This window comes from Lactuca sativa, chromosome 1, assembly GCF_002870075.4.
Source record: "Lactuca sativa cultivar Salinas chromosome 1, Lsat_Salinas_v11, whole genome shotgun sequence".
Taxonomy (NCBI): domain Eukaryota; kingdom Viridiplantae; phylum Streptophyta; class Magnoliopsida; order Asterales; family Asteraceae; genus Lactuca; species Lactuca sativa.
In genome coordinates, this window is record NC_056623.2 from 16,195,074 (window position 1) to 16,218,891 (window position 23,818).

The 23,818-nt window shown below is 33.8% G+C and overlaps 1 long non-coding RNA gene across 2 annotated transcripts; it reads right to left on the reverse strand.

Moving 5' to 3' along the window:
• Nucleotides 1-14,413: 14,413 nt before the first annotated feature.
• On the reverse strand, nucleotides 14,414-19,011 carry LOC111916717 (uncharacterized). 2 transcript variants are annotated; one of them, XR_006186662.1, is made up of 5 exons: nucleotides 18,222-19,011; nucleotides 15,954-16,015; nucleotides 15,561-15,845; nucleotides 15,315-15,470; nucleotides 14,414-15,227 (listed from the first exon to the last, which is right to left on the reverse strand). It is a non-coding gene; the product is annotated as an uncharacterized LOC111916717 (long non-coding RNA). The 2 variants fall into 2 exon arrangements; XR_008228791.1 differs by having other exon boundaries at nucleotides 15,561-16,015.
• Between the last annotated feature and the right edge of the window lie 4,807 nt (nucleotides 19,012-23,818).

Genomic DNA, 23,818 nt, shown 5'->3' on the forward strand with positions numbered 1-23,818 from the left:
ATCGCGTTCTTCATCCGAAGAACTCGAGTGCGAAGGTCGTCATGCTTCGCTGTACACGGGGCGTACAGCAGTATGCTGGGCGTACTTCGGATATGCCCGGTGACTCCCCTTCGGATAATGCCGGATTTAATAATTAAATTTAATTATTAATTCTTTAATAAACTTCGAAAATTCATATCTCCTTCATATGAACTCCGTTTTCGACGTTCTTTATATCCACGCGTAGGTGAGACTACGCTCTACAACTTTCATTTAGACTTCGTCGGCTAATTTTGATTTATTTTTATTATTTATTTTTAATAGGCCGGGACAGAAAATTTCGTTATAATTTCATAACTTCTTCGATTGACGTCCGTTCTCGCCTAACTTTTTATCGCTTCGATACCAACAATGAGATCTTCGATTCTCATTTAGATTGCTTCGGCTAAAAACCGCTCGATCTCAAATCGAGTATTTCGGGCTGCCTACCGCTAAGTTGAAACTTAGAAAAATCATAACTTCCTCATACGAAGTCAGATTTGGACGTTCTTTATATGTACGGAATCCTTGTAACATATACTAAAACTTAGTTAATATTATTCTTTCAAAATAATCTTCCATCAAAAAGTCATTTTTGACGCTTAACGTCTCTAAATTGACTAGCTCTGATCTATGGGCATTACAATTATCTCCCGCTTAGGATGATTACGTCCCGGAATCATCAACGAAAGTAGAACTTGTATAATGATTCCACACGTTATTTATTCATCCTAGGTAATAACCGTAACTTCTATGTTTCCTCGAAAGAGTATTTAACTCTATGGCTTTCTTGACCGCAGAAGATGTCAAATCTTGCATCTGCTTATCGTACTATGTTGTACTTTCAATCGTAACCCTAGAGTTACCAAATAAGTCGTTATTATGGACTCCTTCTTCTTCTCAGGATAAATGCTTTCCTTTATCTATTGTAACAAACCGATGGGTCGTGTTCTATTGACCTCTCATCACACGATGCTTAGACTCGGTCTTTAATAAAGTTAAATTCCAGAATGGAATATACCTTCCTTCATTTTCTAATGTGATATAATCACATTTCAGCATGTAGCACTTCTACCTGCAAACTTTTTTTAACAACGAGCGCGACACTATCAATCGCATTAACTTCAACCTTCTGACTTAAGTCAGATGTTACATCTAACTTGGTCCTCTAGACCACGTAACATACTCCTCGTAGTCGAACTCAAATTTAAACATGACCATTAGGGTCAGAACAAGAACCATCTTACTAGTCATTACCGAAACAATGGTAATGACATACCGGAATAAAATGGAATCAATCACTAGCTTCTTGGTAACCTTGTGACTTTCCCTGATCCAAGTGCGAGTCCTGTGCTTCCGGTAGTATATGCATCTACCACCTTTCACACCTACTCATACTCGTCCCAAGTATTCTCCCACAGTCGACCAAGTCACCATACAAGAAAATCACATAATCAATTAACACATCAGATAGCAAAACTAGGTTTTATATTATTTCTTGAAATGATTACACAAAGGTTCAAGTTCACCCTATACTACGCCTCTAGTAGGCTACACCACATGTTACTTTTCATATCGTTACTTTATAACTTGATCTTTGGATATAAAATCCTCATTCCTGATTCCTTGCATTGCCATCTGCTTCATCAAGGATCATGTGGAATGCTTTTGGCTTTGGTGGTGCATTTGGCCTTATAGCCTCTTCTCTTCTTAGGCAGTTTTGCTTGAAGTGCCCTTCTTCACCACACTTAAAGCAGACTTCTCTTTTGGTTGGGCATTTGCTGGCGTAATGACCAGTCTTCCCGCATTTGAAACAGGTCATTTCTTTAGATCATTCCCCAATGTGCTTCCTTTTGCACTTTTCACACCATTGTGCTCCTTCTTCGAGCTTCTTCGAATCAGACTTCGAAAATTTTCTCTTCTCATCGGACCTTGAAGATCCTTCAATCTTTCTTTTCTCGCCAACTTTAACCTTGCTGGCGGTTCTTCCCTTAATCATATCTTCAACAGACTTGGCAGCCCAGATAGCTGCCTCTAGAGTAGGCGCCTGACGAACTGGCACTGCATACTCCCATGAGAGTCCCTTTGCGTACCGGTCAACCTTTGTCAGCTCATCTGGAACGATGCACAAAGCAAACTCCATCTTGTCTGTAAAGTTATTAGTGTATTCATCAACTGACATGCAGCCTTTCGTCAATGTCAGAAACTTATTATCCAATTCCAACAGATTTTGAGCCGAGCAGAACTTGCGCTTGAACTGCGCCAAGAACTCTGCCCATGACAATTGCAGTGGCTCATTAGGGCTTAAAGTCTTACCTAGAGTGTTCCACCAACGAACGGCTCCCCCTCGGAACTGACGCACTGCATAGGTAGTCTACAACTGGCCTCTGCAGACACAAGTCATGAAGGCTAACTCCATTTCGGAGATCCAATCCACCACTCCGATCGGATCCTCCTTTCCAGTGAAGGTCGATGGTTTGCAAGTTAGAAAGTCCTTGTACTTGCATCCCATTCCATCATTCCTTCCATCGTGGTTGTTTTGCCTAACTATCGGTGGGTTGGCTTGACCAACAGATCCACTGAAGTTTCCACCTTCCGAGTACCCTTCATTTAATTCGGGCTCTTCCACTTGAATTGACAGTTCTTCACGATTCTGTTGAAGCAACTGCCTAGTCTCCTCCATTTAACGATCCAACATCGTTTGAATCATCAATTGTACACCAGCCATTGTTATCGGCTCAGGTGCTGCTGCTACGACAAGTATTTGCTCAATCACTAGTGGTTGATTCCTGTTTTCATCAGCATTTCCAACTCCACTTCTTGTTCTCACCATTTTTGATCTACACACCCAATAAGGTGAAATTAGATCCTTATTCACGATAGATATTCAAATCATCCTTATCACTCCGAAACGTTTACATGCTAGTTCTAATATCGTAGACGTACGCTTAGAATCCTATACACATAAGGTTTCCAGATCTGGTCGGCAACAGACCATAGATCCGAACAAATAATAGCATCAAAATAGCAATCACACAAACATTTAGCGCATAAAAGCATTTTAGGAATCATTCCTAAAATAAACTAGTGCTTATGTCAAATTAGGTGTACTACCTAACATATTTTAGACACACTCCTCACAATCATTACTTAGCATTCTAAGTTTAAGTCTAGAAACTTCCTACAAATTCCTAGTTCGCTTAAACTAATGCTCTAATACCAACTGTGACATCCCTATTTTCACGGCCAGAAAAGACCGATTTTGTTTATGCTTTGTTTTATAAAATCAGAGAAATCTTTTAAAGATAACGGTTGCGGAATTTGTTTCCAAAACAAGACATGATAATAACTTATCAAAACATTTCTCAAAGGGAATGTATTTTTTTCATTTTAATAATAAAAGCTCGGGATGTCATGTTTCGATACAGACATATAAGCATAAACATAATTTACATTTAATTACACAATTGATTTATATCTCCTTTAAATCTCTCTGTGAAATATGTCTTCGTATTAATACCTGTGATACAAAGAAAACTGAGTGGGTCAGGCTTGGGAGCCTGGTGAGCATATAGGGTTTTCATCCCACAATGTTATATCATATATTTATAAATATAGAACATTCAAACTTGCACAATTTCACCATATAAAGGCAACTCTTATCCCACCCCCATTGATCCTCACAATGACACGATCTAAACTCTCGTATCTAATATTTTCCTCTTTACCTGATCCCTACTCATGGATCTAAAACTATCCTCTTCACCCGATCCATACTCACGGATCTACAACTACCTGATCCATACTCACGGATCTAAAACTGACCTCCTGATCTGATCCATACTCCCGGATCAATAATTGTACCCAATCCATACTCCCGGAATAAGGACAATTATCTATACCCTAATCCTGATCTGATCCATACTCCCGGATCAATAACTGTGCCCAATCCATACTCCCAGACTAAGGACAATTAACTTAGTCTTAATCCATACTCCCGGACTAATAACAAGTTTTTATCTCTTTACCTGATCCATACTCCCGGATCTAAAATTAACCTCTTGGTCTAATCCATACTCGCTGAATAACTAGATCAACAACAACAACATCGGGGCCTCTCATCTGTTTTTCACACATCAACTATCTACCCATGTTCTACCCAACAAATTAGTAGATAAAAATATATATTTTTATACATAGTTTAAAACCTGTGTAACATTCTCATTCAATACCTATTCCACATAACAGATGAGGCACACCCACATAACACGTATTTCATAGAGAATAAATCCGATCTATGAGATAGAAGAAAGTGAATATACATTCACACACATAACAACAAAATTATACACATAACACGTATTTCGTATAAAATACTTCATAGTTATGCGTTAGAAGAAAGTAACCACACACTCACTTGATCAGAAGATGATCGGACAGCACTACGACTTACAGAAGTAGTATTCTTCGGTAGATCTGGAAGATCTCCACAAAAATCGAACTTCTTGCGGGCAGAGCTTCGGCTCGGGAATCGCACTTCACGGGATCTCGGGAGCGTAAAACTTCCTTCTTAACTTGGATATGAGATCCGGGGTGTCGGGATGGCTTCGGGGGTTTACACGCTGAGCAAATAAGCCCGGAACCCTCACATCCTATTTATAGGAGGCTGGAGCCTCGGAGTACGCGGGGCGTACTCGTCCGAAATCGTCATGGCGTTCGTCATCCGAAGAACTCGAGTGCGAAGGTCGTCATGCTTCGCTGTACGCGGGGCGTACAGCAGTACGCTGGGCGTACTTCGGATATGCCCGGTGACTCCTCTTCGGATAATGCCGGATTTAATAATTAAATTTAATTATTAATTCTTTAATAAACTTCGAAAATCCATATCTCCTTCATACGAACTCTGTTTTCTACGTTCTTTATATCCACGCGTAGGTGAGACTACGCTCTACAACTTTCGTTTAGACTTCGTTAGCTAATTTTGACTTTATTTTTATTATTTATTTTTAATAGGCCGGGACAGAAAATTTCGTTATAATTTCATAACTTCTTCGATTGACGTCCGTTCTCGCCTAACTTTTTATCGCTTCGATACCAACAACGAGATCTTCGATTCTTGTTTAGATTGCTTCGGCTAAAAACCGCTCGATCTCAAATCGAGTATTTCGGGCTGCCTACCGCTAAGTTGAAACTTAGAAAAATCGTAACTTCCTCATACGAAGTCAGATTTGGACGTTCTTTATATGTACGGAATCCTTGTAACATATACTACAACTTAGTTAACATTATTCTTTCAAAATAATCTTCCATCAAAAAGTCATTTTTGACGCTTAACGTCTCTAAATTGACTAGCCCTGATCTACGGGCGTTACATTGTGGGCCAAGATACCTGGTGCAGGCCGGGTATAAGTTGTAGGCACGAAGACTCAAGAAGAGCGGTTGGATTAAAGTGTCATGCCAACAAACCCTGGGTATTCCAATCCGATGACTGATTGGACCTATTGCTTGTTGGCATTCCAGTCCGATGACTGATTGGGCCAAGGTATACCAATCTAATGAGTGTGGGTCCGTTATGCATGATAATACGTTTGTTGTATTGGGTATTTTGGGAGAAACTCACTAAACTTTTTGCTTACCCAGTTGTTTATGTTTTCAGGTTCTATCGTTGGTTGTGGGAAGGCGAATGCATGAATGTACACACTCATCAACATTATTGAGGATTACACATTTCTTATATTACTTTAATTTTCGATAAATGTATTTTGGAATAACCGTTTTTTTTTTGTTAATAATGGATTTATAATTAGGGAGTTTTACCTTATTTAAAAATGAATTTTTTTGTTTGTGAAAATGAGACATTACACATAAACATCAACAACCTCACACACTTCCTCAATGATTGTCCCACGTACGATGTCGTGAGAAAAACCGAAAGAAAACATTCATAAACACTGAATGTGTACAAAAACAAAAATGACTTATTTTGAAACAAAAAAAATATTAAGCACTAAATGTGTACAAAAATATTAAGGACTAAATGTGTACAAAATTAAAAAATATATTACCCTATTAAATCATTTTTCCCGGCTAACTTGGAGTAACCGGTCATAAGGACTGAATGTGTACAGTTCAACAAGTTGAAGGGGTAAATGTGGATGTAAAATCAACTCAGTGACCAAATGTGTACAAATCGAAAAATATATTACCCTTTTAAGTCATTATCTCATTATTATGTGATGCACATTTCTGGTTCAGGCGATTTTGGCATACCAATCTGATTAAGGTTAGTAAAACTCGTCGATTAAGATTTAGTATTTCATTACTCGTCGATTTTGGTAGCCAAATAAGGATCAGGAAGTAATTTGTTTTTCAGAATCGATTGCACTTGAATTTTTATCTATTATAGCGATTTTGGAAGTGAAACAAAATCAAAAATCAATTTTTTCCTGTTATCGTTGCTTTTAAATGCTATGGGTATTGTTGCGATTTTTCACATGTCATCGTTTCTTTTGAATGCTTATATTGGTCTGATTCTGGAATCAAAATAAGAACATGAAGTATTTTTTTCCCATGCGTTACACTTGCATAAGTATCAAATACGTATTTTATGGAAAATTCAGGAATAAAGAAATTAGGAAAAAATTTGATTAGTATTTGATCTAAACTAGATGAAATTAGATGTGTCGTTGGCACTGTGTACCTTGTTTTCTTTCATTATTTAAAACAAAAAGAGACTGCATAAAGATTGGTATTAAAAAATATATATGATGTCATTTATATTTTGGAAGTTCCAATGGTTTCAAGAGTGTGGGTAATAGGTTGCTACATATGGATAAAGTACTTTTATCTGTAAGTACCATGTGAAACATAATCAATTTTTAAAACCACAACAATTTATTCAAAACAGATTGCACCCTTAATCAATGCACAAAGGTTATATAGGTTTTAAAGAATATGTCAAAGTAACCAAACTGTGTAATTGTGTTTTTATATATGATAATGAAGTTTTGTTTGTTGATCTACCGAATCATGATGATGCCACAACAAAGAGATGTGGTCCTTAAAACTAGGGGTGAGCATTTGGACCGGCCCGAACCGGCTCTTGGACCAGACCTGTTATGGAGAACTTTGTGGACCATGGACCGGACCGGATGAGTCGTTTCCGTGTCCATGTTCGTGTCCGGGTCCAGGTCCGAGTTTTCCGGTTTTTTGGACCGGTACAATTTTAATTGCATAAAGTATAATAAGTAATCTACATCGATGTATAATATTATAACTTGCAAAATTAATATGTTTCCGTTTCATGCCTAACTAATCTACATTGATGTATAATATTATAACTTGCAATTTGCAAAAATTAATTTTCCAAATAAAAGCAACTAACATATAAATCAAGTTCACCAACAAAAGTTAAACAATTTTAAGACAAACATACAAAAGTATTATCGTAACAACAAAAATCATAGTTTAAACTTTAAAATCAATCAAACTAACAAATTTCATAAACTCATAATCTAATCTTCCATTGGCCTCTTCCCCATATCATTGTCATCCATATGTAACATATTTAAAGCTTGTGCAATCTCTACATAAACACAAATGAAAATGTTGTTAGTATTTAATAAAAAGTAATAATTGTATAAAAAAGAATAAAGATTGTAATTTTTTTTACCCAAAGCTATATCATCATCGTTCAAGATGCCATTATCGTTGTCAACTATCGGATTTGTAAACTTTATCACCCAATCTTGGGTGCATAACAAAGCTTCAACTATCAATGTCGATAAACTAGTTTGATACTCACTTACAACTCTACCACATGTGCTAAACGCGGACTCGGAGATATAGTATAAAATAATACTAAAAAGCTGAAATATTTCAGTTTTGATAGCTCTACTTTGAAGGATTATAAATCAATGAATATAATACCAAAATAAACAAAATTATAGTCTAAATTCATCTACAAATTGTAAACTAAATGTTGGAAAAAACCGTAGGTCAATCCGACTTAAAATGAATGAGTTATGGGTGTTTAAAAAACGTCACAGATACAAAATCTTGCTGAAAAGCTGAATTTTTTCAGCTTTGATAGCTCTACTTTGAAGGATTGTAACTCAGTGAATATAATATCAAAATAAACAAAATTATAGTCTAAACTCATCTAGAAACTGTAAACTAAATGCTGGAAAAAATTGGAGGTCAATCCTACTTAAAACGAATGAGTTATGGGTGTTTAAAAAACGTCACAGATTACAAAATGTTGCTGAAAAGCTGAATTTTTCAGCTTTGATAGATCTACTTTGAAGGATTGTAATACGGTGAATATAATACCAAAATAACCAAAATTATAGTCTAAATTCATCTACAAGCTGTAAACTAAATGTTGGAAAAAACCGCAGGTCAATCCAACTTAAAACGAATGAGTTATGTGTTTAAAAAATGTCACAAAAATCTTAATCATGTCCAACCGGTTCTAAACCCGGTAAAAACCAGACCGAACCGGGAAAAAACCGGACCGGACCGGAGAGAAATCTTAGAACCGAGAACCGGCCCGGGGGTCCAAAAAAAGGTCCGGTCCGGTTCCGTCCACCAGTCCAAATGCTCACCCCTACTTAAAACTGCTGACATTAAAAACTTTTAAAACCTATATTTTCATATATTATCCTGAAATATTTCTTGTGTCTATTGCTCATAGATGTTTGATCGTATATATAAACTAAGGAATCAATCATATCTAACGAATTTTAGATAGGCTAACTAAATGCAAAATATAGCAGCGTACTTTCTCTTACTTATGTATTATAGCATCAAACTTTCTAAAACGACATTACATTTTAAAATTTTCATATTAATAAGACATTGCATCAATTTAATTTTAAAAATGTCATTGTGTTTTAGAACTTAAAAATAATGAATATATATACTGATTTTTTCTACAAGATTTATTCAATTTTTTTCAACTTGTATTGCAATGTAAAATGAAAGCAGGACTAACCTTACACTATTGTTGCTAGAAAGATCAGTAGATACCTCTACTTGAAATCACTGATAACATATCAAGAAAGAAAGGCATGGGAAGATGTAGTTGTGTGTCTTTAAAGTTAGGTCTTCCTTCTATCTTCATCTATCAAATCCAACAGACCCACCTGGACCATTTGTTTTCTAGATAATCAACAATGTTGTTCACAATCTAAAAATAAAGAACAAAATTGGTGTTGTTGCAATAAATGGTTTTTAGATTAATTAGTAAATGAAGTTATAATTAAAATGAGAATCAAAAGAACGCTAAAATTTTTGTCTGCAAAAATCAACATAAAAATCACATCCATGGTTCCAGTACAGATTACATGTCTATGCATAATTGCATATACATGTACATACAAAGGGTCAAAAGGAGAGCCTAACCTTTCTCAGACAACCTTGGATTTGAGCTTTGGCCTTTATAAGGTATCTATGTCTATTATGTCAAAAGAAGTATATCTTACTACTATAATAAATAATCTAAAAGAACATGAATTATAAAAGACTAAAATAGTACATTAGAGGAATAAGAGTAGGACATTACCATATATAGTGAAGAACCTTGTTTGATTAACTTCAAACGCCCAATGATCCTCTCTGTGGCATATTGAGTTTGATGAACTGTGACATTATCCTTGAGGTAAACTATCTGTGCATCTTCTGGATCAGTAGAAGAGCTTCTCTTGCTACTGTCAGTACAGGTCACGCTTGATGAGCCCTAAAACATATTGAAAATAGGTAGAACCTAAGGATACAAGACAAGGGCTTCTAAATAATTAAATTCAATGTAAAGCAACATGAACTGATTAGCAATGATTTATTCTCTCTAAAACAAAACCACAAGAAAGCATTGCTTTATCATGAATTTCACATCAATAACGTTAACAATAAGTGAACTTTTAACAAAAAATAGTTGAATTCTATGAAAGCATTTTTTATCGAGTTTCACATAAATATGAGTACGCATCAATAGCTTTCCAATTAGGCCACTACAAGTACAAATAATAAAAGATCATGCTACCAACATGATCAACTGATAACAGATCACATCTAATCACCAAACACGATTCAACTTCTATCACTAACAAACTTGATTGCAGGAGCCCTAAGTTACACAAAACCAATAAACTTTAACCTCGCCGCCAAAACAGTCAAACTAAATTCAATTCGCATCATTACCATTCAAATAGATTTACAACTAATTCTCAACTACGACTACAAGATGCAATAGTGTAGAAAGAAATGATAATTTACTTCTAATTTCTGGATTTATAAAGGTATTCAACTGATCGTTGACAACCAATTTCCCCATATTTTTTCGGCCTGAGGTGCGACTCTCTGGGGAATCATATCCACGTGTTTCGACGTCGTCAGAGTCTCAAGCAGAGAAGTCAGCAGTTGGCAGTGACTATAGGAGATGGTGGGGAACACACAGGATATTGTCGGTGGTGATGCGTCTGCAAAGCATAGAGCAGCGGAGAAACCAAAAGGCAAAGCTTTGAAGCGAGTTTTTCCTCTGGTGTCAATATTGAAGAGAGAAAGTGGACGAGGAAGTAAGCGGTGCAGATATGAAGGTAGGGAGGTATGGTTGTTCCAAGATTAAAACCAATTACTTGCTAATTCATAATTTCATACAACGAACCTGAAAGTTGTCATATATTTTAGTGAAGTTGTAGAAAGCGAGCCAATCCACACACTTACTCATGAAGTTGATGCAAATTACGGCAGTGTCCCCTTTTTTCATTCTCGTTTACCTTCAAAATCGAAGGCAAAATTTAGAAAATTGAAAAGTATAAAGATGGAAACTGATAGCGATTGAAATCGAGATAAAGATGCACGGTCGGGATGGAGAAGCATCGGTCGCCGCATCTGGTGAGATATAAATCCAGATCGGCCAGCGCCGGCGGATGCGGCGACAATGGTTTGCGGTTTTCTTCTCCATGTGTCGAAGTCCGTGAATCTCTCTCAATTTGTGAAGGGGTGGGGAACGGAAAATAAGAAGGCAACAAAGTTTGGAGAAACATATAAAAACCGATGGCAGTGGACCAGTCCATTGGTGAAGAGGGGCGGTGGGAAACGTGACAATCAGCAATAGAGTAAGGAGGAAACGTAGTCGAAAACAATGAATAAACTAATGAAATCGAGAAAGAACGGAAAGGGAAGTGGGATAAGAAGGAAGAGATGAATGCGATTTATTGTGGCGTTTGAATGAGAAGAAGAAGTTTAGTGGCAAAAGATGAAACTGAAAAAAAAAATGTACTATAGCCCAAGGTTTTAAGCTTTTATGTATATATAAATAAGAACAAGAATTTTATTTACTCATTGATATTTTTATGAGTATTTGATCAAAATAAGAAGAAGTATATTCACTTTTGGTGATTATTGAGAAATTAGGAAAATTTGTTTTGGAGCTTGAATTAGTATTGAAATTGTGTTATATTTTATAAACATAAAAGTGACCTGGAATATGGATTCAGGTCTTGGAATTGTAAAGTACATTGTTATTTTATGAATATAACAATGTTATGAGGTTGTAAATTGCATGGAAATTGGTGGTTGATTGGAAATCCATAAACATTACTATGAGTGCTTGGAATTTAATGTGGAATTTTATGTACGTATACAATTTAAGTGTTGCATCGAAATTGGTAGTAGATTGAAAATCGATAGCCATTAGTTACGCTTAGGTGTCTGTATTATTCGTGGCATTGTTTTTATAATTATGCAACTGTCGTAGCTTTGGAACATATATCCAAATGTTTTTTGTTTGTGTATATATAGATGACACACAATCACCTTCATATTAAAGGATAGTCTAAAATGGATAAGTTGTTATTACTTCTACCATAAGAGCAACTAATGCAATGGATGTAAAAGAAGTAAAATTAGTGATGTGGAAACCTATTATAAGGAAACGACAAAAGAGATGAAAGAGACTTAGGAGAACTTTTGTGATAAACTTACCAAAACGATAAGCAAATATAGAAAGACTATAAAATAAGGAAGCATGTGTATGTGGTATGATATATATATATATATATATATATATATATATATATATATATATATATATATATATATATATATATATATATATATATATATATTGATCTACTTGTAAATTACTCTTTTATATTAGGATTATATTTTTCAATGCAATAAATGTGTATAAGAAATGTTTGACAATTATAAAAAATACTTGGTAAAAACTAATTGTTATATGAAAAAATTATAAACATAAAAATGCATAATTTGACAAATTAAGATTTATCATAATGGCATTATATATATATATATATATATATATATATATATATATATATATATATATATATATATATATATATATATATATATATATATATATATATATATATATATATATATATATATATATATATATATTGTTTCAAAAAGAAATAAACATAAAGCAAAAAAATTAATTTCTATTTCATTACTTAATACAAGGGAAATCTCTGGTAAAGTCTCAATATTTTATGACAGTTTACGGTTGGATTCCAACATTTAGTTTTTAAACAGAAAACTCACGATTGTATAATTTTATATGATCTATCATTTTCTATTGAAAAAAAAAATAAGAATTAAATTGTTAGTTTTGGCAAAATATAAAATAATCAGGACTTTTTCTATTCAAAATATTAAAGTTCGGATTAAACCGTATACTGCCCCAAAAAATTAGGACTTTATTGGAATTTTCCCCTTAATACAACCAAACAAGATAAATGATCGTTATTAACATTTTTCTGGTGATTTATCAATTATCCCGAACAATGAAATCATTTTTCTATGTTTATTTTCTTAATATTTTCATTCTTTGCTGCACTTTCATTTATATGAAACATGTTAAAAATGTTTCATGAGTTACAATAATGAAAAACGGATATGATTAAAGAATTAATATAATCTAGAAGATTTTAGTGTAATTTACTATAAAAAAGTAAGGGTAGTTAAATCATGTTTATCAGGTGCATAGAAACTAGAAAGACACTAGAAAATCGCTCAAAAACAAATTTAGAAATGACTTTTTTTCTTATTGCTTATTATTTAATAATGGTGAGATTATATAAAATAAAGGAAAAATTATGTATATATCCTTATTAAATATTAAAATATCGTATTTTTTCTGGTTAATTTCTAAATATCATATTCATCCTTATTAACATTTCAAAATATCATATTTACCCAATACACTTGACCATAATGCTCCTGCCTCCTATATCATTATTTTGTGCCAAATCCATGTCTACTTCTCTTTAATCATCACATTACCCACTAAACAAACTTCTTTTTTTCATTATATACAACTTACAATCCATAAATGATTCATATTAGGGAGATTTTGATGGTTTTTTTTTTGGATTATGAGTGGTCAAAGCTCTCATGTAGTTCAGACTCGTATAAAACATGTTTGTCTAAATAGTTTCTAATGTGGAATGCTATTAATGTATAAATGTGGTTATGTATAAAAAATGATTAAATCAATTTGTGTTTAGATTTTTCATGTTGGGCTTTACTATTTGTGAGTTTTTTGTATGATTTGAGTGAGCTTTGTTATAAACCAAGCATTTTCTAACTTAACTAACAAAGTACAAATGTTGACAGTTATGACAAGTAGTTGGGGTTAATATTGACCATTTTGGAGCGATCTTATGTAGTTGTATCGAAACACCCGCATATTGCTCTTATATTTTTCTATTTAATTTTGTCGTTTCCATCTCTCCGAACTCAGTTTCTTTCTGATCGATTATGGCGACTCTAACAGTTTCTCTGACACCAATTTCTGCTGACTCCCCACGATGATGCTATTCATTTATATAAAGCTTTTTAAGGTACATCCTTTAATGACTCAAGTCAACTGCACATATTTTCTTTGCATCGTTGAATTGATTCAAATTGAATGATGTCATGATAAAAAATATGATTTCGATGCGCAACCTCTATTGTAGTTTTACTTTTGTTGACCTTAACAAGTATTTGGATGTGATATTGCGTCATTATTAGCATTCTTGCTCGTCGAGTTGCGACACAAAAGAGCACATATCCAACATGAATTTTGCTTTACCTATTCTGATGATATTTTTAACCGTTTGTCTTATAAACTTAATAGAAAATTAAAGCCTTAGAGATATAGAGGTCAAATTTGACTTTTAATTCTCAAATATGATAGTTATTAAATTTCAAACTTGATGAGAATAATCTAGTTATAAACATGGATATGCATTACCCTTCAATCTTGTAGGCTAGAAAATTCTAAATAAAAAGGCAAAAGTATCAAAGTGAATTCTGAATTTGGAATTTGGATTATATTAGGTTTGACTTTTAAAAATTATGTCACATATGACAGTTTTGCTTTGGATGCATGATCCATCATGAAGAGATGCACCTAATTTGTATGCGTTGAAGATAAAGAATGTTTAGTGAGTACTGTGAGGATTATAGACAAGCAACCATGGATGTGCAGAATTTTGCACGAAAGAATAGAGATACTCAGATTCCATCCATATAAGAGCTAAGGGCATTATGGTCAAGTAATTTTTTTATAATTATAATGATTTGAAAATATAAAATTGTTAAAAATTAAATATAACTAGGGAATAACCCAGCGTTGCAGGTTGGATACACCAAACAATTGGAAAAAATAGGAAATTTACACAGCTGTGACATTAAACCTGGTTTTCTGCACCAACATTTGTCCATACAAAAAATATCAAAAAAATTGAAATTAAGTACTTAATAAAGGCAAAAAAAAATAAAAAAATTCATTGTAATGGACCAGATGATCTGGAAATTATAGTATTCAATCTTGCTTTCATTTACACACACATGAAGGCAACTTTGTAAAAATCCAATACTTTTTCTATTAAGTAGTTATGAATGGATATATGATATTTTTTTGAAGCAAGTGTTATATAAAAAGAAAAAGTTGACTATTTTGCCCTTCTGTCTAGAAGTGATGCTAAACTATAGTCTTTTTGATTTATTTACAACCGCATGATATTTTTATACTATTTGAAGACATGTCTGATGGTTATTTGTAGAAAAACATTAAGATTAATATATAGAGTTTGGAAACCCCAACAATGGCTTCCAGTTCTACGAAATCTAACTTAAACTTCATCAGCAATATAAACTCCAGCTGGGGCCGATTCCACTGCTCTCCCAACTCCCTTCGATCAATATTCCGAGTCCATAGTTGTAATCAAATTTGACATAACATAAAAGACAAACTGGTGATATTTAGTTTTCATCCTAACCTGAACACTTTCAGCTATAAAGCCAACAACTCTTTTGGAAGTTCCATGATCAATGTGATGTTGAACATCTTCAGCATATCGAATCCCATCCGACTGTCTTCATATGTGTTTGTAAAAATTAGAGCATCCATGATGTCGTACAACAACTTCACCATTCTGAAAATAAGTTGACGAAAATGAAAGTTATTATATCAAAAAGCATCCAAAAAGTTTAGAATAAAAAGTTAATACAAATTATTTGCTAACCTGTTATACATTTGATTTTCGTTTACAATATCCACATGTTGAATCAAATGGTTACCTTTTAAGTGTTGAGGGCCAATCACCACCTGTACAAATTTTAAGCACTAGTATTGCAGCAGCAACTGTATTGAGCATCACCTGGAATTAAAGCTCCGAAAAATGAAAAGATGAATAAACTTATCATTTTTTGAACCACGGTCGAATGGACATTACTCCAATTGATAAAGCCATTTTTTGGGGGGATAAAACTGGTTTGAGAATGAAAATGCTTCTTTCTGAGATTTGTACCTAGTAACACAACATAAAAGATGAAGGCCAAAAATGAAAAAAAAAAACATGGAGATATGAGTGAATTTTATTATAAATTAAAGAAAGGCAACATTAAAGAAAGCAGACCAATGTGGTAAGACAAAATTGTTCACCAACACCATGAGAATCTGAAGTTGTAATAACAGGACCTACAAAAAAAAAAAAAAAAAAAAAAACAAATTCATTTTCTTAAAAGAGTTAGTGTGTACCATAGGCCAAAGGATTCTTAACATGTCTACCTAAAGTCAAATGGAATATCGACTGGGATTTAGGGCTTAAAATAGAGATCAAGAGAGAGGTTTATGCAAAAGTTGTAAGAGAATTTAGAACATTAGAAAAGGTATTTGGAGTAAAGTGAATGGAATATTAAAATTAAACAGTTGATTATATGATAAACAAATGAAAAGGCAAGATGTGTTGCTTTTTAGTTTTAAGAGATAAGTATGGATATTCATTAAAATCTACGACCATGTACTTTTTGTTTTCGTGTTCGAAGGCTCGAACAGAGGTTCTACTTCATGGAAATTAGCAATGTAAATCCAATTTTAACAGGTCTTACAATGATTAATGAAATTAGGAGTTCTTTCTCCCTAATTCTGGCCATATACAACATGGATCAACCGTAAAAACCCCACACATGGTCCCAGATCCAAACAATACTCTTCCATTTCTCCAAAATTCTTTTCATTCTTGTAGTTAGAGGTTTTTGATAGCAAGCCGATTTGAGAACATAAGGAATTGAATGATACTAACATGTCGTGTTCCATGATTATGAAAATATTGCCAATCAATTAGCTAGTTCAAGGAGTTTACAGTACAAGTAGTACAAGTATGATATTGTCATATTTATACATACTTTTAGGCAATATTTGATTACATTTTAATTAATATTTTGGCTATTTGCATAGATAAATGGTACTTATAAGGTTAATGTATATTTTGCAGCAAAAAAGAAGGCATTTTGAAGAAAACTGACTAAAAGCGTTAAAGAATGGAGATTTGGAGGATAAAGGCTTGAAATATGAAAATTCCAGAAAAACACGTTCTCACAACGTGAGTGTTAAAGGCTCACAACGTGAGTTAGGACTTTCCAGAAGATAAACATCGTGAATCAAGTGTCCTTGTCAAACACTGATAACAATGATCTCACGACGTGAGACATCTTTGCTAACGACGCGAGTACGGATATTTCAAAAAGTATAAATAGACCTTGATCCCTACGGTTTTTAGAGGTTGGCTAACTTAGAGAGGTTCCAGAAGTCGAAAATCGGAGTTTTTGAAGGCTAGGGAATTGGTTTGAAGACCAAGGAAGAAGAAGTTCATAATTCGATTTTTACTTTGGTATTTTAAACATGTTTTTGATTATAATTTATTTTTGTTCATTTGTTAGAATGAGTAGCTAAATCTAGTTGCTTATGTTAGCTAGATGAAGCTGGAACTCATGGTTTGATTAAATAGATTTAGACTTTTCTTTTTGATTAATCTCTTGTGTTTGTTTGATTATACTTAGCATGCTTGATTTCATAACTAGATTGCTTAAACTTCTTATTCTATGTATTTAGTAACCATTAATTTGCATGAATTTGAATACCTAGTAATTTAGTGAGCATTAGATTATTAGAGCTAAGATCGAACCAATCGTAGTTAAGTAATTGAATTATTGAATTTAGTTGTGCTAGAGAACTCATATTATGAACATAATTGTATTTGTCAACTCAATCTTACATAGCTCCAATTCTATTTAATAAATTGATTTTGTGTTAAATTATGTGTGACCATACATAGCTCTACATAATTAATTGAATATTAGTAAATTTAGAATTGAATTGCTAATAATATCTTAATTGGTAACCAACAGGAATTGTCATAATTAATATATAAACCATGAGGAAAAATGCATTCAAACTAACAGAAGTGTTTTATTAATTTGATAGTTGTTGATAAATTAAGATCATCTGAACTTGTAAAATTAGATAAAAACCATTACTTTGCTAAAATCTTAGGTTAACTTAATAGTAGTTAGATTAATTAATTAAAATTGTCCCTATGTTCGACCTCGACTTACTTAAACTACATTACAATCTTACTAGGTACATTGCCTAGGTGTAATTTAGTTAGTCAAGTTAGTTAGGTTATAAATTTAAAATTAGGTGTAGCTATTTGTACGCATCAACGTACTTACCTGATTAAAACAGGCAAAATCAAATACCAAATCACATTGCAAACTTATTTCTACATAATTTTGTATATAATTGCTACAATTCACCTGATTACCAGGTTTCACCTACAAACAAACACACATACACACTCTTTAAAAAAACACACATAGAAGGAGAGGAATAGAGAAACACGGACCAACTATTCCAGCAGCCTGATTGCAAATCTCGAGTGTATCAGGGGAAACCAATGTCGATTTTCGAAGAACACAAACCTGGATCAGGATTTACTTGGTGATGTGAGAGCTCCTACCATCCATATGATCAAAACAAAATAATATTATATGAGATTAATAATCAATACCAATCAAATTCCTATAATTACAGAAACGGAAGATTGGGATTTAGGGCTTAAAATAGAGATCAAGAGAGAGGTTCAAGGCTTAAAATCGTCAATTACCTTTTAGTGTTGAGTCATATTTCTGAATATGAGGTTTAGAATAGCGTAATTGCCGACCATAAATCGACTTCATTTACCAAAAACACAATAAAAGCAGCCAAAAATTAAACCTAATCTACAAAATTGAAGGAGAAGACGAACCAAGTTGTTGGAAGTTGTCTTGCAAACCTTTGCAGGAGGTAGACGATGTGGTGGTCCGATCATGGGTTGGCCGATCATCGATGGTGGTGGAAGAGAGAAGCAAGGTCACTGGAGGGGAGATGAAGCAGAAGAAACGAAATTGGAAAAAGTGGAATAATCGGGAAGACAAATCAATGAAACAGCGGTGGAGGATTAAAGGGTTAGTAAGCAAGGAGATGCAGAAGAAACAAACACGTATTGTATCATGTTAGAAAAATGGCGGTGGTGGAACAAAAGAAGCAGAAAAGACGAACACGTAGATGGAAGAGGCACAATTGATGAAACGTGTACTCCACTATAGAAAATAAAAATGGATAAATAACAAAAAAACAGGAAAAAAATGAAAAAAGAAAAGTTTGGCCCAATAGGAACAAAGTAATGTTCCCTAAGGGATTTTAGAATTAATATATTCTATAATGAGTTTAGATAAATATGATATTTTGAAAGGTAAATAAAAGTAAATATGATATTTAAAAATTATTCTGAAAAAATATGATAATTTGATAATTATTAACCAACTATATAAAGTGTGTTAAAAATGTCATTAAACTATGAAAAGATTATCAAGATAACAAACTTTTGTTTTTAAAATAATATTATAACATGTAATAGTCTTTCTTTCGGTTATATTGATAGTTTTTCTAAAAGTAATAATTTTTTACTTTTCATATATTTTTTAATTCAATGGTATTTTAACATACTTTGTATCGTTTTTTATCTTTTCATAACATTTTTAGTTCACAACTTGATAATTGTATTTTTTTTATTTTTAACACTTGTATATGATCAAAAATACATGGAATTTATTACTTTGTAATATTAATAATTACATATCAATATAAATCTACTACTAAGATCATTTATTTTCATGTAATTCCAAAAGAATACATTTTTATTTTAACTCGTTAGATCAAAAGAATAGACATTAGACAAAATGAGAAAAGGACACTTGGATTAGACAAAATGAGAAAAATGACACTTAAGGTTTATTAATATATTATAAGTTCATAACTATATTTGGTATGTACTTGACCCGACCATAACTATATTTGGTATGTACTTGACCCGACCCGTCATGGTACATTTAGGTTGCATGGCATTGCAACACTTAGATTAGACAAAATGAGAAAAAGGACACTTAAGGTTTATTAATATATTATAAGTTCTAATGTATTAATAATATTCTTTAATTAGTATTGGTCAAGAATTAATTTGGTGATCAAAAGGAGACTAATTAAATATATAGGGTTGATTGTGTAAAGCATCCATTCTTATGTAGTGGGTTAATGATCAATGGTTTATGAAGTTGGGCTAAAAACCATAAGGTGCTCCATGGATAGTCCATGGGGGTTATAAACCCATGGATCATGGGAAATAAAAATCCATGTCAATTAGGGTTTGCATGTGGTAACCCTACTTGTGACACGACTATAATAGGACCCCATAGGCTTCCAAAATCGGAACTAAGAATAAGAAGAAGAAGGCAAGCCAATTTTGTGTCATAATGAATTTCTCTCAAGGTATTCCAAGTGTTGTGGTGTTGTGTGAAGCATTTGAGGCATCACATTTGGGGTGCTAGGCTCACAAAGTCATCAAGGAATCCAAGCTACTAAAAGGTATGTTATTCTACTTGATTTTGTATTACAAGTTCCACATAACATGCTATTTAGGATGTAAACCTTGGAAAATAAAATTTTCATATATATTAGAGAAAACATAGATCCAAGATTTCTAGGGTTGCATGCACACCATAGGAGTGTTAGAATGCTCAAAACCCATCAGTGGTATTAGAGCGTAGGCTTGTTTTCTGTATACTTGATGCAAACTGCTTGAAAAAGTCGAAAATTGTTCACTGTTCGTATGAACTCGCCAAGTCCATCGAGGGACTTCACGAGTCCATGAGTAAATTCATCCTACTCGTCGAGTAGGATCATGCACTCGATGGGTAGAAGGCCCTGTGAGCAGATTTTCGAGTTTTGGTGCTGGAAATGGACTAGAATCATTACCCTAAACTGTTTTGGACTTATAAAATCTGTTTTTTTTGAAGTGGTAATGATTATGCTAATCCATATTCAATGGTTATTATCAAATTTCAAGTTTTATATATGTTAATATGATTCTTGAAATTGTTTGATATGAATGTTTATACTTATGAGTTTTAGAAGATCATAGGAATTATGTGTAACTTGCTTGTTAGTATGATTCTTGATTTTAATGCCTAATGATGGAGTCCATAACTTGTCCTCAATTTATGGATAACCAAAATTCACTTCTCTAAAAAGTGTTATTAAAGAATAAGAGGTTATATAAAATGAAGAATCTTCATTTTAATGGACCATTAAACTCATAAGTTATGAAATGAAAAGTTTTGAATAGTTTCAATACTTGCCCTCAAGTTTTGGAATTTGTAAAGCCTTACAACCTAATACTTTAATTCCAAATTGAACCTTAGGATTATAAAAGTTTAAAATTCAACCCTTATACTATTATTATATTAAAAGTTTAAATATATAGATATGTATAAGAATAAGTCAGTCTTACCGTTAGTAGGCCTCATTCACGAAGTCGATCTATAAGGGGGGTATAAGGTTACTACCTATAAAATGGCAGTTTAATGGGTGTCCACTCTCACCCACCGCTTCCTTGACTGGTGGAGGGTCGTTAGCCAAATGGGTAGGATAGGACCTTAATGCTCATTAAAAGTATAATGAAATTATAAAGTAACTATACTTTAATAATACCCAATCTTAGTTACTTTAGGAAAATGTGAAATAGGTGCTAACCCATGAAATTACACTTTGTACCTTACCAAGTTATTAGTGGAGCGCGTGTGGTTAACCGGCACACTAACAAGGACTAGTAAGAGTGGCAAAGGGTAACTTAATTTTATCATAGATCCGGGGAGCGCGTGTGGTTAACCGACACATCGATTAGGTGATAAAAGTTAAGGGTACCAAGTCAATTTGCATGGATATTCACACCTTGTTTGTGATCCTCGGCATCCTAGTCACAAACTTGAGAGGGCACAATCGAGATTCAAACATGCCATTAAAAGTTCAATGTATCTCAAAAGATCTAGGAATTTCAAATCCAATAAAACTTAATAATCTATTTCATTTTTGTGGTGGAAATTGGTAAATTGTCATTTACCTACCTTCAAATATTTTATATCTTGGATTACGGCATCCCTCTTCCAACTATAAATAGTTTGTTGGGTCCTAGCCTTAATATTTCATTTGGGTGACTTATTAAGGACTCTTTATCTAATATAACTTGTCTTTCTTTCTTTCAGATGTCTTCCAACATTGCTACTGGCTCAAACCCTACAGGCTCTTTTTCCCTAATGAACTTGTGTAGGAAAGTCACTTTTGATGGTTCCAATTTTTAATGAATGGATTAGGAACATCAGAATGATTACTCGTTTTGAGGGCAAAGAGTATGTCCTCGATAAGGAGCTAAAGGTTATCGATGAGTCGATTGCTACTCCTGAGGACATTGCTGAGTACACTACCCATGAGAAAGATGCCACTAAGGTGTCTTGCATCATGTTGGCCACAATGACAACAGAACTCAAGAAATCCTATGAAGATTTCTACCCTTTTGAGATGCACCAGGATATGATGGATAGGTACCATTAGAGTGCTCGTCAGGAGATGTATGAAATCATTTCCTCCATGATAACAGCTAGGATGAAGGAGGGAGAGTCCCTCACCGGTCACTTGCAGAAAATGCAAAGGTTCATGGACCGATTATTGAAACTTGATGTGGACTTCCTTGAGGACATGGGGATTGACATCATTCTTCATTCCTTACCTCCAAGTTATGATCAGTTTTGTATGACTCATCATATGAAGATGGAGGAAGTCACACTAAGTAAGCTTCAACAACTTTTAAGGACTGCTAAAAGTGGCCTTAAAAGTGAATCAACTGTTACTCCTACTCCTACTACTGCTCTTGTTCTGGAAATTGGGCAAGGAAAGGGGAAGAAGAGGAAGACCCCTTAGAAGGGTACCAAGGGAAAGTCTCTTGATGGCTCCTCTTCAAGTGGAACCAAGAAAGGTTCCATTCCTCCTTCTTCAAACCCAACGGAAGCACAATGCTTCTACTGCCAGGAAAAAGGGCACTGGAAGCGAAGCTGCCCTAAATACTTGCAGGATGTAAAGGATGGGAAAGTTAAACCCACCCATGTAGGTATTTATAGTATATTGTCTAATAACTCATTGCATACTAACTCTTGAGTGCTTGATACATGTTGTGGTATTCACATTTGTACTTATTTGTAGGGCCTAAGAATAAGTGAGAAAGTGGAGGACGGGAAGATAAACTTAATCATGGGGATTTGGAAAGCATCACCTATTACCAAGATAGGAGTTTATTCTTTATTTCTTAATAATGGGTTAATGTTAGATTTGAATAAATGTTGTTACTCGTCGGAAATGGCAAGAAATATTATTTCCTTTCATGGATTGTACAAACAAGGGTTTACTTTTTCATTTGATAATGATAATGGTGATATTAATGTTTATTACAATAATGTATTTTACTTTAAATCATTACCTTGTAATGGCGTATATGAAGCTGTGAACGTTGTAGATAATCTAGGAAATAATGTGTTGTGTATTGATTCTTCAAATAGTTTAGACAAAGCATACTTATGGCATTGCCGTCTTGGACATGTTAACAAGAAGCGCATAGGCCAACTCCAAAAGGCTGGATTTTTGGAATCATTTGACCTAAAGTCAGATGATAGTTGCGAGTCTTGTTTACTTGGAAAAATGACAAAGTCACCATTCACTGGTACTTGTGAAAGGGGTGAGGGTTTGTTGGACCTCATACACACTGATGTGTGTGGACCCTTCAAAACTGCCACAAAGGATGCTAATCGCTATTATGTGACTTTTACTGATGATTATAGTAGATATGGATATATCTACTTAATCAAGCATAAGTCATAAAGCTTTGAAAAGTTCAAAGAGTTTAAGCATGAAGTGGAGAATCAAATGGGTAGGAACATCAAGATGCTCCGATCCGATCGGGGAGGAGAGTATCTTAGTATCAAGTTCCTTGACTATCTTAAGGAATGTGGGATAGTCTCACAATTGACACCTCCCAGGACACCATAGCTTAATGGTGTGGCTGAGAGGCAGAATCGAACC